This window comes from Salvelinus namaycush, chromosome 12 (assembly GCF_016432855.1).
Source record: "Salvelinus namaycush isolate Seneca chromosome 12, SaNama_1.0, whole genome shotgun sequence".
NCBI lineage: Eukaryota > Metazoa > Chordata > Actinopteri > Salmoniformes > Salmonidae > Salvelinus > Salvelinus namaycush.
Genome location: NC_052318.1, coordinates 22,879,545 through 22,891,590, shown reverse-complemented (window position 1 = coordinate 22,891,590; position 12,046 = coordinate 22,879,545). Strand labels below are relative to the sequence as shown.

Here is a 12,046-nt window from a genome sequence, read left to right as displayed (position 1 = left end):
GCACAGGTCACCCCCACCACCATAGACCTGCTAGAGGAGTAAGTTAATGTTACTTGCACCTTGCTCTGGGACAGGGAGGGGGGGGTAGCCGGTCAGTAAGGGCCAAATTCTAACCTAAGACTTACTCCAACTTGAAGTTTCACAGAACTCTCCTTTGACGTCAATGCATGATTTACGCAGAAGTACAAGTTGGCTGCACTCATATCTCCAGTTAGCATCTGGGGCTTAGCGGGTGTGGGTGGTAAATTTTGAGTTTACAAGCGTTGTTAAATGAACATTGACACATACAATGACAAACGCACTGTGATACACTTGTCAGCGTAGCGCCACGAGGTGATTGGGGGTTTAGTAGTAGTGTCTAAATGAAAGTGAAGTTGTCAGACACCAGTGTGGCGAGAGCAGTGCCTGCACCATTACAGGGGATCTGGAGAGATTGATAGAGTGATAAAAAGAGAGAGAGAAAGCAAATGCGATGGAGAGAGAGAGAGAGAGTGGTTGGTCCACCAACCATACTGTGGGTTGGCGGGCAGTCTGCTGGGCTGGAACTAATTTAATGGCTGAGTGACCTCACTGTAGCAGAGGCAGACTGCACCTAATAGAGGTCTTTGTCTACATCCCTACATCTCACTGGGAACTTGCCAGTCAACAGGCGGGATCCTAGGAACAGGTGGAAGCTATTAGAGCTGTCATAAAGTTTGAAAAATGGATTCTGGACCTGCGCTGAAGTGATTGGAACTGACAGTGTTGTCATTAAGGTTGTAAGGTAACGAAAGAGGGAGGAAAGACAAGGGCACGTGAAAAAAAACTGGTCTCCAGTTTTGAGTTTTGATTTCTCTCCCTCTGATTTTTCAGCGTTTTAATTTCCAGATGGTCCCCAGTCTTGATTAAGTGGTATTATTCTAGAGGAAAGCCACTTGATGGATTGCTTTTCTTTGTTTTAGCCTATCCCTCAAGCGTATGGAGTTCTGTCAAGTGTATGGAGTTCTGTCTATTATTTGAAATTATAGGATGACTGTGAGGGAACTGCCATTGTTTACCTGGACCGCACTTGCTCCTATCAAAAGGGAGCACCTGGGTTGTGTTCATTATTAAGCACCAAATGGAAGAAAATACTCCAAAACAGAGTGAAACAGGGAGGTATTATCTATACTTGTCCAATAATAACTCTCGTTTTCATTTTCCATTGCAAAACACTTTTTCAACGCTGTGTCCTAATGAACACAGCCCTTGTGATGTCAATTTAACACTCACCGACACCAACCATATTGGCACCTGGCCGCCTACCCAGTATTGAGTGTATTTTGGCATTATGATATGGACTGGTAATGATAGTGAAACTACAGTAGGTATCAAGTATGTGTGACTCTCAGTCATACTCAGTAGGTCTTTATTTAGTCTGTGCAACATGCTTTTCTCAATGAATTTGCCGGCCTGTGCTCTTAGATGTGGGGCCTGTTTTTGTGCAGTTGGTAGTGGAATACTGTACTACTGATCCATGACAGTTTAGGAGCTCCTCATGGAGGTCCACCAGGACACTGGATTTAATAAGCGTTCCCTTTATTATCAAGTGTTTATTTAATTCAAAAGGGGGACTATTTTCGATGCAGGGAGGGTAAGTGCAAAACTAATAAGTTATTCATCCATAGAGCAGATTTCTTTTTTTCCCCTATTATAAACCAAAGAAAGACAGGAAGTAAAAATAGGCTGAATAATTCATGGATATAATTGAACTGGCATAAAACAGCAATTAGCTGCACATTCCTATGTAAATGCTTTTTTTATGGTGGTGTAGTCGTCAGTGTTGGCAAGGAAATGTAATTTCAAATTACTTACCGCAGGGAAGAAATGTTCTGACCAATGTATTACTCAAGCAACAACAAAACATGTTAGTTTTTTTACCTTATTTTTCTACAGAATGATGCCATTGTTGTATGTATATCTTTTAGTATACAACAAAATGCTCACAATTTTTTGCACCTCTTCCTCTTCAACTGAAGTTTAATTTAATCAAAGGCTATACTTTGTATAATTTCCAGGTAAACTTTACTGTCCATTTGCAAATTTTTTAACATTCTTGATCATGTTTCAGTTAAAAATAAATTGCTAAAATATATTTTTTTAATTATATAAACGTACTCCCCAAAACGCAGCTTTAATTATAGATTAATCAGTTCTTCAACTCAATGGTTGAGATTTTATTTTATTGTGGGGATAAATAGTGGGCCATTGAAGAGGAGATTAATAAAAGGGGAATTTGTGGGGCGGGGGTAAAGTGCCTGGATCATTGGCTGAGGGCGCTGATGAAGATAGGGGGTTGGTATAGGGTGGTTGGGGGGGACTATATTGACGGCCAGGCCGGGTCTGAGCTCAGGGAGGAGGCGGTATGTTTGTCCAGAGTATTAGTGCTTTGTTTGGCCAGGAGCAGCTAATAATAGGCTGAACCGAAGACAGAGGATAGTGTTCTCACAAGGTCACAACCAAGCTGGAAGCCAGTGGGCAGGTTACACACCTACTAACCCCACCGCTACACACTAACTAACCCCACCGCTATACACTCACTAACCCCACCGCTACACACTCACTAACCCCACCGCTACACACTCACTAACCCCACCGCTACACACTCACTAACCCCACCGCTACACACTCACTAACCCCTCCACTACACACTCACTAACCCCTCCACTGTACACTCACTAACCCCTCCACTACACACTCACTAACCCCTCCACCTCCACCTCACAATCACTAACCCCACCACTACACACTCACTAACCCCTCCACTATGCACTCACTAACCCTTCCGCTACACACTCACTAACCCCTCCGCTACACACTCACTAACCCCTCCACCTCCACTACACACTCACGAACCCCACCGCTACACACTCACTAACCCCGCCGCTATACACTCACACACCCCAAAGCTACTCACTCACTAACCCCACCACTACTCACTCACTAACCCCACCGCTACACACTCACTAACCCCACCGCTACACACTCACTAACCCCACCGCTACACACTCACTAACCCCACCGCTATACACTCACTAACCCCACCGGTATACACTCACTAACCCCTCCACTACACACTCACTAACCCCTCCACTATACACTCACTAACCCCTCCAACACACACTCACTAACCCCTCCACCTCCACCTCACAATCACTAACCCCACCACCTCACAATCACTAACCCCACCACTACACACTCACTAACCCCACCGCTACACACTCACTAACCCCACCGCTATACACTCACTAACCCCACCGCTATACACTCACTAACCCCACCGCTACACACTCACTAACCCCACCGCTACACACTCACTAACCCCACCGCTACACACTCACTAACCCCACCGCTACACACTCACTAACCCCTCCACTACACACTCACTAACCCCTCCACTATACACTCACTAACCCCTCCACTACACACTCACTAACCCCTCCACCTCCACCTCACAATCACTAACCCCACCACTACACACTCACTAACCCCTCCACTACGCACTCACTAACCCTTCCGCTACACACTCACTAACCCCTCCGCTACACACTCACTAACCCCTCCACCTCCACTACACACTCACTAACCCCACCGTTACACACTCACTAACCCCACCGCTACACACTCACTAACCCCACCGCTATACACTCACTAACCCCACCGCTACACACTCACTAACCCCACCGCTACACACTCACTAACCCCTCCACTACACACTCACTAACCCCTCCACTATACACTCACTAACCCCTCCACTACACAATCACTAACCCCACCACCTCACAATCACTAACCCCACCACTACACACTCACTAACCCCACCGCTACACACTCACTAACCCCACCGCTATACACTCACTAACCCCACCGCTACACACTCACTAACCCCACCGCTACACACTCACTAACCCCACTACCTCACAATCACTATCCCCACCACTACACACTCACTAACCCCACCGCTACACACTCACTAACCCCACAGATATACACTCACTAACCCCACCGCTACACACTCACTAACCCCACCGCTACACAATCACTAACCCCACCACCTCACAATCACTAACCCCACCACTACACACTCACTAACCCCACCGCTACACACTCACTAACCCCACCGCTATACACTCACTAACCCCACCGCTACACACTCACTAACCCCACCGCTACACACTCACTAACCCCACCGCTACACACTCACTAACCCCTCCACTATACACTCACACACCCCACCGCTACTCACTCACTAACCCCACCACTACTCACTCACTAACCCCACCGCTACACACTCACTAACCCCACCGCTATACACTCACTAACCCCACCGCTACACACTCACTAACCCCACCACTACACACTCACTAACCCCTCCACTACACACTCACTAACCCCTCCACCTCCACCTCACAATCACTAACCCCACCACCTCACAATCACTAACCCCACCACTACTCACTCACTAACCCCACCGTTACACACTCACTAACCCCACCGCTACTCACTCACTAACCCCACCACTACTCACTCACTAACCCCACCGTTACACACTCACTAACCCCACCGCTATACACTCACTAACCCCACCGCTACACACTCACTAACCCCACCGCTACACACTCACTAACCCCACCACTACACACTCACTAACCCCACCACTACACACTCACTAACCCCTCCACTACACACTCACTAACCCCTCCACCTCACAATCACTAACCCCACCACCTCACAATCACTAACCCCACCACTACACACTCACTAACCCCACCGCTACACACTCACTAACCCCACCGCTATACACTCACTAACCCCACCGCTATACACTCACTAACCCCACCGCTACACACTCACTAACCCCACCGCTACACACTCACTAACCGCTCCACTACACACTCACTAACCCCTCCACCTCACACTCACTAACCCCTCCACTACACACTCACTAACCCCTCCACCTCCACCTCACACTCACTAACCCCTCCACCTCCACCTCACACTCACTAACCCCTCCACCTCCATCTCACAATCACTAACCCCACCACTACTCACTCACTAACCCCACCGCTACTCACTCACTAACCCCGCCACTACTCACTCACTAACCCCACCTCTACAAACTCACTAACCCCTCCACTATACACTCACACACCCCACCACTACTCACTCACTAACCCCACCACTACACACTCACTAACCCCTCCACTACACACTCACTAACCCCACCACTACACACTCACTAACCCCTCCGCTACACACTCACTAACCCCACCGCTATACACTCCCTAACCCCACCGCTACACACTCACTAACCCCACCGCTACACACTCACTAACCCCACCGCTATACACTCACTAACCCCACCGCTACACACTCACTAACCCCACCGCTACACACTCACTAACCCCACCGCTATACACTCACTAACCCCACCGCTACACACTCACTAACCCCACCGCTACACACTCACTAACCCCACCGCTACACACTCACTAACCCCACCGCTACACACTCACTAACCCCACCGCTACACACTCTCTAACCCCACCGCTACACACTCACTAACCCCACCGCTACACACTCACTAACCCCACCGCTACACACTCCCTAACCCCACCGCTACACACTAACTAACCCCACCGCTATACACTCACTAACCCCACCGCTACACACTCACTAACCCCACCGCTACACACTCACTAACCCCACCGCTACACACTCACTAACCCCACCGCTACACACTCACTAACCCCTCCACTACACACTCACTAACCCCTCCACTATACACTCACTAACCCCACCACTACACACTCAATAACCCCTCCACTATGCACTCACTAACCCCACCGCTACACACTCACTAACCCCTCCACTATACACTCACTAAACCCACCTCTACACACTCACTAACCCCACCGCTACACACACACTAACCCCTCTGCTACACACTCACAGACTCCACGGCTACACACTCACTAACCCCACCGCTACACACTCACTAACCCCTCCGCTACACACTCACTAAACCCACCGCTACACACTCACTAAACCCACCGCTACACACACACAGACTCCACGGCTACACACTCACTAACCCCACCGCTACACACTCACTAACCCCTCCGCTACACACTCACTAAACCCACCGCTACACACAAACTAACCCCTCCGCTACACACTCACTAACCCCTCCGCTACACACTCACAGACTCCACGGCTACACACTCACTAACCCCACCACTACACACTCACTAACCCCACCGCTACACACACACTAACCCCTCCGCTACACACTCACTAAACCCACCTCTACACACTCACTAACCCCACCGCTACACACTCACTAACCCCTCTGGTACACACTCACTAACCCCTCCGCTACACACTCACAGACTCCACGGCTACACACTCACTAACCCCTCCACTATACACTAACTAACCCCTCCGCGACACACTCACTAACCCCTCCACTACACACTCACTAACCCCACCGCTACACACTCGCTAACCCCTCCACTATACACTCACTAACCCCTCCACTACACACTCACAAACCGCTCCACCTCACACTCACAAACCCCTCCACCTCACACTCACTAACCCCTCTGCTACACACTCACTAACCCCACCGCTACACACTCACTAACCCCACCGCTACACACTCACTAACCCCACCGCTACACACTCACTAACCCCTCCACTACACACTCACTAACCCCTCCACTGTACACTCACTAACCCCTCCACTACACACTCACTAACCCCTCCACCTCCACCTCACAATCACTAACCCCACCACTACACACTCACTAACCCCTCCACTATGCACTCACTAACCCTTCCGCTACACACTCACTAACCCCTCCGCTACACACTCACTAACCCCTCCACCTCCACTACACACTCACGAACCCCACCGCTACACACTCACTAACCCCTCCGCTATACACTCACACACCCCAAAGCTACTCACTCACTAACCCCACCACTACTCACTCACTAACCCCACCGCTACACACTCACTAACCCCACCGCTACACACTCACTAACCCCACCGCTACACACTCACTAACCCCACCGCTATACACTCACTAACCCCACCGGTATACACTCACTAACCCCTCCACTACACACTCACTAACCCCTCCACTATACACTCACTAACCCCTCCAACACACACTCACTAACCCCTCCACCTCCACCTCACAATCACTAACCCCACCACCTCACAATCACTAACCCCACCACTACACACTCACTAACCCCACCGCTACACACTCACTAACCCCACCGCTATACACTCACTAACCCCACCGCTACACACTCACTAACCCCACCGCTACACACTCACTAACCCCACCGCTACACACTCACTAACCCCTCCACTACACACTCACTAACCCCTCCACTATACACTCACTAACCCCTCCACTACACACTCACTAACCCCTCCACCTCCACCTCACAATCACTAACCCCACCACTACACACTCACTAACCCCTCCACTACGCACTCACTAACCCTTCCGCTACACACTCACTAACCCCTCCGCTACACACTCACTAACCCCTCCACCTCCACTACACACTCACTAACCCCACCGTTACACACTCACTAACCCCACCGCTACACACTCACTAACCCCACCGCTATACACTCACTAACCCCACCGCTACACACTCACTAACCCCACCGCTACACACTCACTAACCCCTCCACTACACACTCACTAACCCCTCCACTATACACTCACTAACCCCTCCACTACACAATCACTAACCCCACCACCTCACAATCACTAACCCCACCACTACACACTCACTAACCCCACCGCTACACACTCACTAACCCCACCGCTATACACTCACTAACCCCACCGCTACACACTCACTAACCCCACCGCTACACACTCACTAACCCCACTACCTCACAATCACTATCCCCACCACTACACACTCACTAACCCCACCGCTACACACTCACTAACCCCACCGCTATACACTCACTAACCCCACCGCTACACACTCACTAACCCCACCGCTACACAATCACTAACCCCACCACCTCACAATCACTAACCCCACCACTACACACTCACTAACCCCACCGCTACACACTCACTAACCCCACCGCTATACACTCACTAACCCCACCGCTACACACTCACTAACCCCACCGCTACACACTCACTAACCCCACCGCTACACACTCACTAACCCCTCCACTATACACTCACACACCCCACCGCTACTCACTCACTAACCCCACCACTACTCACTCACTAACCCCACCGCTACACACTCACTAACCCCACCGCTATACACTCACTAACCCCACCGCTACACACTCACTAACCCCACCACTACACACTCACTAACCCCTCCACTACACACTCACTAACCCCTCCACCTCCACCTCACAATCACTAACCCCACCACCTCACAATCACTAACCCCACCACTACTCACTCACTAACCCCACCGTTACACACTCACTAACCCCACCGCTACTCACTCACTAACCCCACCACTACTCACTCACTAACCCCACCGTTACACACTCACTAACCCCACCGCTATACACTCACTAACCCCACCGCTACACACTCACTAACCCCACCGCTACACACTCACTAACCCCACCACTACACACTCACTAACCCCACCACTACACACTCACTAACCCCTCCACTACACACTCACTAACCCCTCCACCTCACAATCACTAACCCCACCACCTCACAATCACTAACCCCACCACTACACACTCACTAACCCCACCGCTACACACTCACTAACCCCACCGCTATACACTCACTAACCCCACCGCTATACACTCACTAACCCCACCGCTACACACTCACTAACCCCACCGCTACACACTCACTAACCGCTCCACTACACACTCACTAACCCCTCCACCTCACACTCACTAACCCCTCCACTACACACTCACTAACCCCTCCACCTCCACCTCACACTCACTAACCCCTCCACCTCCACCTCACACTCACTAACCCCTCCACCTCCATCTCACAATCACTAACCCCACCACTACTCACTCACTAACCCCACCGCTACTCACTCACTAACCCCGCCACTACTCACTCACTAACCCCACCTCTACAAACTCACTAACCCCTCCACTATACACTCACACACCCCACCACTACTCACTCACTAACCCCACCACTACACACTCACTAACCCCTCCACTACACACTCACTAACCCCACCACTACACACTCACTAACCCCTCCACTACACACTCACTAACCCCACCGCTATACACTCCCTAACCCCACCGCTACACACTCACTAACCCCACCGCTATACACTCACTAACCCCACCGCTACACACTCACTAACCCCACCGCTACACACTCACTAACCCCACCGCTACACACTCACTAACCCCACCGCTACACACTCACTAACCCCACCGCTACACACTCTCTAACCCCACCGCTACACACTCACTAACCCCACCGCTACACACTCACTAACCCCACCGCTACACACTCCCTAACCCCACCGCTACACACTAACTAACCCCACCGCTATACACTCACTAACCCCACCGCTACACACTCACTAACCCCACCGCTACACACTCACTAACCCCACCGCTACACACTCACTAACCCCACCGCTACACACTCACTAACCCCACCGCTACACACTCACTAACCCCTCCACTACACACTCACTAACCCCTCCACTATACACTCACTAACCCCACCGCTACACACTCAATAACCCCTCCACTATGCACTCACTAACCCCACCGCTACACACTCACTAACCCCTCCACTATACACTCACTAAACCCACCTCTACACACTCACTAACCCCACCGCTACACACACACTAACCCCTCTGCTACACACTCACAGACTCCACGGCTACACACTCACTAACCCCACCGCTACACACTCACTAACCCCTCCGCTACACACTCACTAAACCCACCGCTACACACTCACTAAACCCACCGCTACACACACACAGACTCCACGGCTACACACTCACTAACCCCACCGCTACACACTCACTAACCCCTCCGCTACACACTCACTAAACCCACCGCTACACACAAACTAACCCCTCCGCTACACACTCACTAACCCCTCCGCTACACACTCACTAACCCCTCCGCTACACACTCACAGACTCCACGGCTACACACTCACTAACCCCACCACTACACACTCACTAACCCCACCGCTACACACACACTAACCCCTCCGCTACACACTCACTAAACCCACCTCTACACACTCACTAACCCCACCGCTACACACTCACTAACCCCTCTGCTACACACTCACTAACCCCTCCGCTACACACTCACAGACTCCACGGCTACACACTCACTAACCCCTCCACTATACACTAACTAACCCCTCCGCGACACACTCACTAACCCCTCCACTACACACTCACTAACCCCACCGCTACACACTCGCTAACCCCTCCACTATACACTCACTAACCCCTCCACTACACACTCACAAACCGCTCCACCTCACACTCACAAACCCCTCCACCTCACACTCACTAACCCCTCTGCTACACACTCACTAACCCCACCGCTACACACTCCCTAACCCCACCGCTACACACTAACTAACCCCACCGCTATACACTCACTAACCCAACCGCTACACACTCACTAACCCCACCGCTACACACTCACTAACCCCACCGCTACACACTCACTAACCCCACCGCTACACACTCACTAACCCCACCGCTACACACTCACTAACCCCACCGCTACACACTCACTAACCCCACCACTACACACTCACTAACCCCTCCACTATACACTCACTAACCCCACCACTACACACTCAATAACCCCTCCACTATGCACTCACTAACCCCACCGCTACACACTCACTAACCCCTCCACTATACACTCACTAAACCCACCTCTACACACTCACTAACCCCACCGCTACACACACACTAACCCCTCTGCTACACACTCACAGACTCCACGGCTACACACTCACTAACCCCACCGCTACACACTCACTAACCCCTCCGCTACACACTCACTAAACCCACCGCTACACACTCACTAAACCCACCGCTACACACACACAGACTCCACGGCTACACACTCACTAACCCCACCGCTACACACTCACTAACCCCTCCGCTACACACTCACTAAACCCACCGCTACACACAAACTAACCCCTCCGCTACACACTCACTAACCCCTCCGCTACACACTCACTAACCCCTCCGCTACACACTCACAGACTCCACGGCTACACACTCACTAAACCCACCACTACACACTCACTAACCCCACCGCTACACACACACTAACCCCTCCGCTACACACTCACTAAACCCACCTCTACACACTCACTAACCCCACCGCTACACACTCACTAACCCCTCTGCTACACACTCACTAACCCCTCCGCTACACACTCACAGACTCCACGGCTACACACTCACTAACCCCTCCACTATACACTAACTAACCCCTCCGCGACACACTCACTAACCCCTCCACTACACACTCACTAACCCCACCGCTACACACTCGCTAACCCCTCCACTATACACTCACTAACCCCTCCACTACACACTCACAAACCGCTCCACCTCACACTCACAAACCGCTCCACCTCACACTCACAAACCCCTCCACTACACACTCACTAACCCCTCCACTACACACTCACTAACCCCACCGCTATACACACACTAACCCCACCGCTATACACACACTAACCCCTCCGCTACACACTAACCCCTCCGCTACACACTAACCCCTCCGCTACACACTCACTAACCCCTCCACTACACACTCACTAACCCCACCGCTACACACTCACTAACCCCACCGCTACACACTCACTAACCCCACCGCTACACACTCACTAACCCCTCCACTACACACTCACTAACCCCTCCACTATACACTCACTAACCCCACCACTACACACTCACTAACCCCTCCACTATGCACTCACTAACCCCTCCACTATACACTCACTAA

At 51.4% G+C, this 12,046-nt stretch overlaps 1 pseudogene; it reads left to right on the top strand.

The window, feature by feature from the left end:
* The window catches only part of LOC120057440, a 41,438-nt pseudogene that overhangs the window by 12,463 nt on the left and 16,929 nt on the right, over positions 1-12,046 (top strand).